The sequence below is a fragment of the Triticum urartu genome, chromosome 2A (assembly GCF_056163025.1).
Source record: "Triticum urartu cultivar PI428250 chromosome 2A, HENAU_Tu73, whole genome shotgun sequence".
NCBI lineage: Eukaryota > Viridiplantae > Streptophyta > Magnoliopsida > Poales > Poaceae > Triticum > Triticum urartu.
In genome coordinates this window covers 475,032,808-475,038,807 of record NC_141874.1, presented here as the reverse complement: position 1 = coordinate 475,038,807, position 6,000 = coordinate 475,032,808, and positions in this window count along the sequence as shown.

Below are 6,000 nucleotides of genomic sequence, written 5' to 3'. Positions count from 1 at the left end.
CTATATACTTGGTAAAGGGTGGAAGGCTCGGCTTTTTGCCTAGTGTTTTGTTCCACCCTTGCCGCCCTAGTTTCCGTCATATCGGTATTATATTCCCGGATTTTGCGTTCCTTACGTGGTTGGGTGATAATGGGAACCCCTTGACAGTTCGCCTTGAATAAAATTCCTCCAACAATGCCCAACCTTGGTTTTACCATTTGCCACCTAGCCTCTTTTTCCCTTGGGTTTCCGGAGCCCAAGGGTCATCTTATTTAACCCCCCGGGCCAGTGCTCCTCTGAGTGTTGGTCCACCTCGTCAGCCGCCGGTGGCCACCAGGGGCAACTCTGGGCTGGCCTACCGGAAGTTTGAACAATCTGAGTGTGCCCTGAGAACGAGATTTGTGCAGCTCCTATCAGGATTTGTCGGCACATTCGGGCGGTGTTGCTGGACTTGTTTTACCATTGTCGAAGTTGTCTTGTAGAACCGGGATACCGAGTGTGATCGGAATGTTTCGGGAGAAGGTTTATCCTTCATTGACCGTGAGAGCTTGTGATGGGCTAAGTTGGGACTCCCCTGCAGGGATTTGAACTTTCGAAAGCCGTGCCCGCGGTTATGAGCAGATGGGAATTTGTTAATGTCCGGTTGTAGATAACATGAACCTTAACTTAATTAAAATGAATCAACTACGTGTGTAACCGTGATGGTCTCTTCTCGGCGGAGTCCGGGAAGTGAACACGGTGTTGGAGTAATGTTTGCCGTAGGTTGTTCTATAGTTCTTCGTTCGTGCTTTGCCTTCTCTTCTCGCTCTCTTTTGCGAACAGGTTAGACACCATATATGCTAGTTGCTTGCTGCAGCTCCACATATTACCTTGCCTTTACCTATAAGCTTAAATAGTCTTGATTGTGAGGGTGCGAGATTGCTGAGTCCCCGTGGCTCACAGATTACTTCCAAACCAGATGCAGGGACCGATGATTCCGTTCCAGATGATGCGCTTGAGCTCAAGTGGGAGTTCGACGAAGACTCACGCCGTTACTATGTGTCTTTCCCTGATGATCAGTAGTGGTGCCCAGTTGGGGCGATCGGGACCGTGTCGCATGTTGGGGTTGATCTTTTATTTTGGTACCGTAGTCGGACCATGAGTGTATTGGATGATTGTAATGTTATTTATGTATTTGTGTGACGTGGCGAGTGTAAGCCAACTATGTACCTTTTTCCCCTATTATCTATTTACATGGGTTGTTGTGAAGATTACCTTACTTGTGACATTGCTTTCAATGCGGTTATGCCTCTAAGTCGTGCTTCGACACGTAGGAGATATAGCCACATCGAGGGCGTTACATCAGGCCACTGCCACCGTCCATCAGGACCTTTGTCAGTCGAGTGCCTTCGACCACTGGGTCGACCACCAGCACTTGCCTCCCAGGGGTGGCGATGTGCGCTGGATGATCAGACTGGTCGAACGTAATGGCAGTCTACGACCATTTCAAGTAACTGGGTGTCGCCGGAGCGACCATGTTCACTTCTCTGTTGATGACTTTCAATCGACTCTTGTTTTCAACATCAGCAAAAATCATCAGAGTGGAATTCACGTGAGGATAACCATCATCATCTTCTCCTTCACTCTCAGCCTTGTCTGCCTCCTTCTCCTTTTCCTTGGGTTGTTTCTCTCGGAACTGCTGGATCAGGAGCCGACACCGTCGAGTGGTATGCTTTGGGTAAATGAAATCACCTTCTTCGTCTTTTTTGGTGTGGATATGGCATGACAGATCCAACACGTCATTTCCATCTTGATCTTTTACTTTCTTGGGGTTCCATGGCCCTTTGGGCTTCCCCTTGAACTTTCCTTGAACCACAGCCAAGACCTCACCCGGAGCAGCTGGTTCGGCCTTGCGTTTTTGTTTCTGACTGGAGTTTCCTCCTCCGGCTTCGTGGGCGACTGCTTTGTGCTTGCCGCTCCGCAGTTGCTCTTCCTCTTCACCATTGGCATACTTGGTGGCAATTTCCATCATCCGAGTCAGAGTCATGTTTCCTGTCCGACCGAATTTCAGATTCAACTCCTGGTACCTGACGCCTTCCTTGAAAGCACAAATTGCCTGATGATCAGACACATCTTCCACCGTGTGGTGCAGGGTGATCCACCTCTGGATATAATCTCTCAAAGTTTCATTCGGTTTCTAGACGCAACACTGTAATTCTGTCAAACCTGCTGGCCGTTTGCAAGTACCCTCAAACGTTCTGACAAACACTCGGGCGAGATCTTCCCAAGTATAGATGCTGCCAGGTGCCAACTGATTCAGCCATGCTCTAGCCGATCCCTCCAACATCAGAGGAAGGTGTTTCATGGCCACCTCATCATTGCCGCCACTAATCTGGACAGCCACTTGGTAGTCTTCGAGCCAGGTGTCAGGCTTGGACTCTCCGGTGAACTTACTGACTCCAATCGCCAACCTGAAGTTGGGGGGAATCACTGTAGCTCTGATAGCTCTGCTGAAGCACTCTGGGCCAGAGACATGCACCCTATTGCTGGTTTGTGGGCCTCTGTCATGGCCATCTCGGTGAGCTCTGTTTCTGTCGACCAAGCCCTACACGAGAATAGATCTCGCATCAAAGCCTGGCTCCCTGGGGTCGACTGGAATACCTCTTCCGACGCTGTTAGGGCATCTGTCTTCATGTGGCCGCGACACGTATGACCCACTCCTTGGAGGAGGCGTGGGCACTCGACGACGACCATCGCAATCGGCTCGACGATCATACTGCTCCTGGTTTCTGTACTGATCACGCCGCTCTCCACGTCCCTCACGCCTCGGGGGCGATCTCGGGCTATGGGCCGACTGGACCGTATCTGCGACCACAGATCTGCTATGGATCCTATCCCGCGACCGAGACATGGCCGTATTCTGCTCTCCCGCTGCCCGGAGCAAGGCCCTGATCTACGCCAGACCTCAGCCAGCTTCTGACTGGGAAGGTTGAATCGACTCTGCTATCTGGGCAGCAGCTGCTAGGTTTTGGATCGGTGTTTGGTATACCTGAGCCGGAGGTGGAAACAGTTGGCGTCGGCTGGACTCAGGAGCATGTTGACGAGCGTGATCATCGAGTGCACGCTGGAGGTTCTCCAGCCGAGTGCGCTCAGCCAGATTGGCCAGGCGAGCCTGCTCCAAGGCATGGGCCTCGGGTGTATCTCCAACTATAGGAGTATGCAGGGCATCCATGTTTCGGCGACGAAGTTCTTCTCTCTGCTGCGAGGAGAGAGGCTCGGGGCGGTACTCCTCGTGAACACGCGACGGACCGCCGTTCCCGTCACCTCCGTCTTCAGGATCGAAGCTAGGAGGGCCGCATGGTCCATTGACCACTAGGACTTCTGCTGCCGAGTCATTGCTGCCGCACTCGGATGTAGTCTCTACGGAGCCAGTCGACAGATCGAACATGCCGTAGAGAGACTCGTCGGGCTCGATCGCCACAACTTGAGGGGTGGCAGACTGGCGGGCCGCCGCATGCTTCACCCACCGTTGAAGCCTCTACCGGCCGGTACGCTTGCTCCGGCGGGTCGCAGGGAGGGGGGAAAGTCGTTGGAGTCGACTAGTACTGGGTCGACGGTTTCTGCAGGAGGATGTCGCGGACGCACGCGTGAAAGTGCGTCGCCCCGCGGGTGGGGAGCGCGTCGACATCGAGTGGTGCCTCTGAAGCCAAGCGGAGTCGTCGGCGACAAACATGAGCGCGCCGAGATGGATCTCGCGGCCCTCAGCCAAACCTCCGCCTGGAATCATGATGATGGGGATCGGAAAAATTGCAACTTCTCCAATAAGTCGCTAAGACACCTGCCCCACGGTGGGCGCCAACTCTCGTGGATCTAAGACTGACAGTAGAATGGGGGGTAAGTATGAGGAGGCAAGATCCTAGCTATGAAGGAGTTGTACACGCGAGTTTTACGAGTTCAGGCCCTTCTCGGAGGAAGTAACAGCCCTACGTCTCGGTGCCCTGAGGCTGTCGACTGGATTATATGTGTGTGTGTGAGTTTACAAAAGATGCGAACCCTTATCCCAGAGGAGAGGGGTGGCTTATATAGAGTGCGCCAGGGCCCCAGCTCCCCTTTGTTACACAGGATTCAATGTTCATAAAGGAAAGGTGTTACTGGTAACGTCTACAGTAAAGCGCCATAAATGTTCATAATGCTATGGTTTAAGTCCTAACCGTTGCAGAGTGGAGGGTTCCTCATCTTCTGGTGTTCGAGTGCCTTCAAGGTGGTCGAGTGAGTGCATCTCCATGGTCGAGTGGTTGATGGTTTCTCTTCGACTGTTTCTGATTCTTTGTAGAGATGTCCTTGGGGAGGGTAAGTTGGACAGGTCCATGACCCTACCCTAGGTACATAGCTTCATCAGTCGCCGTCGTCGATCTACCTTGTCTTCTATGGAGGCGCGGAGGATCCCTCCCTTGCCCGCGAGAGGGCTCCTACTTCCCTTTTAGGTGTTTTTTTTGTTTTTAGGGTTTGTGTCATGCTCATGAAGGGAAGTCGACAAAACCTCCCTGAAAATGAAATAAATTTCTCCCCGCCCAACCCTCATCTTGGCGGTTCTTTTAGCGTCGTTGGAGTTCTTGTGAAGGTGTGTCTTCGACGGATCTTGCGGGATTCTTTTGGTGTTTGTCTTTGGTGGATCTATTTAGATCCAACCTTCGTCTGCTCTTTTTGCATCTATAGGTTGGATCCTTCCAATCGACACATCTTCTCATTGACAACGGTTGCTGTTCCGCCTCACTGTTTCTTTGGGGCCTTAGCATGACGACCTCCTGATTGTCTATTATAACAAAGTTTTCTTGTCTTTGATACGGGAGGGGCGATGACAGCGACACGTCTTCATCTCGCTCCGGTACTAGTACTGCCATGATGTTTGATTAATACTACTAGATTGGAAGTTTTTCTCGCAAATTACGTTATTTAGTAGCTTTTTACCATATTGATTTTGTTTAACGGAAGTTTGATGGCAGCGATTCAGAGTAACACCCATCGCCGCCGCTCGCCTCGCCGTAGCCCAGCCAATGCTCTCGCCAGCGCCCCGCCGTCATAGAAGTCTCTACCACCCTGCCCGCAGCGCACCTCACGGCCTCCAACGGCCCCTGTCCATCCACCAAACCTCTCGCATCTCGAGCACATCTATGGGCTGACTTGGATGCTGCGAGATCTAAGGAAAGAGGAGGCGGAGATAGAGAGGCAGCGCGCACATGGTGAGGATGATGAGGCTGCCCCGACTTGGCCGTGACAAGAGACAGAAGATGGTGACGTGGATCTGCGCAGAGGTGACAAAGGAGGAATTGGGGCTCTGGATCACTGGAAGGAGCCCCACAACAGAGGAGATCATCGAGTGGGCTCGCCAGTAGACCACCTCGGCGTCATTCGCGTAGCAGGCCAGGTGGAAGGCGTTCTGGTTGCTCTAGCCATGGCAGTGATCAGCACCACCGTGTCGTCACCGAGCTAGAGATTGACCCTTCAGAGCAGTCAGGGGAGTGGAGGATCTACAAGAGGTTCGATTGACTCCGCTTATCCGGAGATCAGCAATGGCGTGGTGGTTGGTTAGGTGACTTGTGTGTGGGTTCATGCCGATAACCAGCCATCCACCTGCACGAATCGCCTACAACACACCCCAGCCTTGCGGAGAGCGTTGTTCTGCTTGTCAAACTCGTTACTGCTGCTCCATTCCGAGGATTCTGTTCCGCCGCGGCCACCAGATTTGGGTCGCAGCAGGGGCGGAAGGAAAGGAATTCGAAAAGTGCATGGTGCCAGAAGCGTCTTAATACGCCATCGAGCTGGAGTTTGCGCCTGATATTGACGCCTTCTACGCCCAACTCGCCACCTACCCGAAGGCGGCTGATCTGGGGAGAGGACGACCTTGATGTGGTGAGCTCTCCAACAGACAGGCGAGAGGGATCCAGCGAGACCGTGAGCAAAGAGGGCATGGGAGAAGGCTCGAGAGGGAGAGGTCGTGGACGGGGAGGGGAAGGGAGAGGAACGACACAAGGCCTTGAAAAC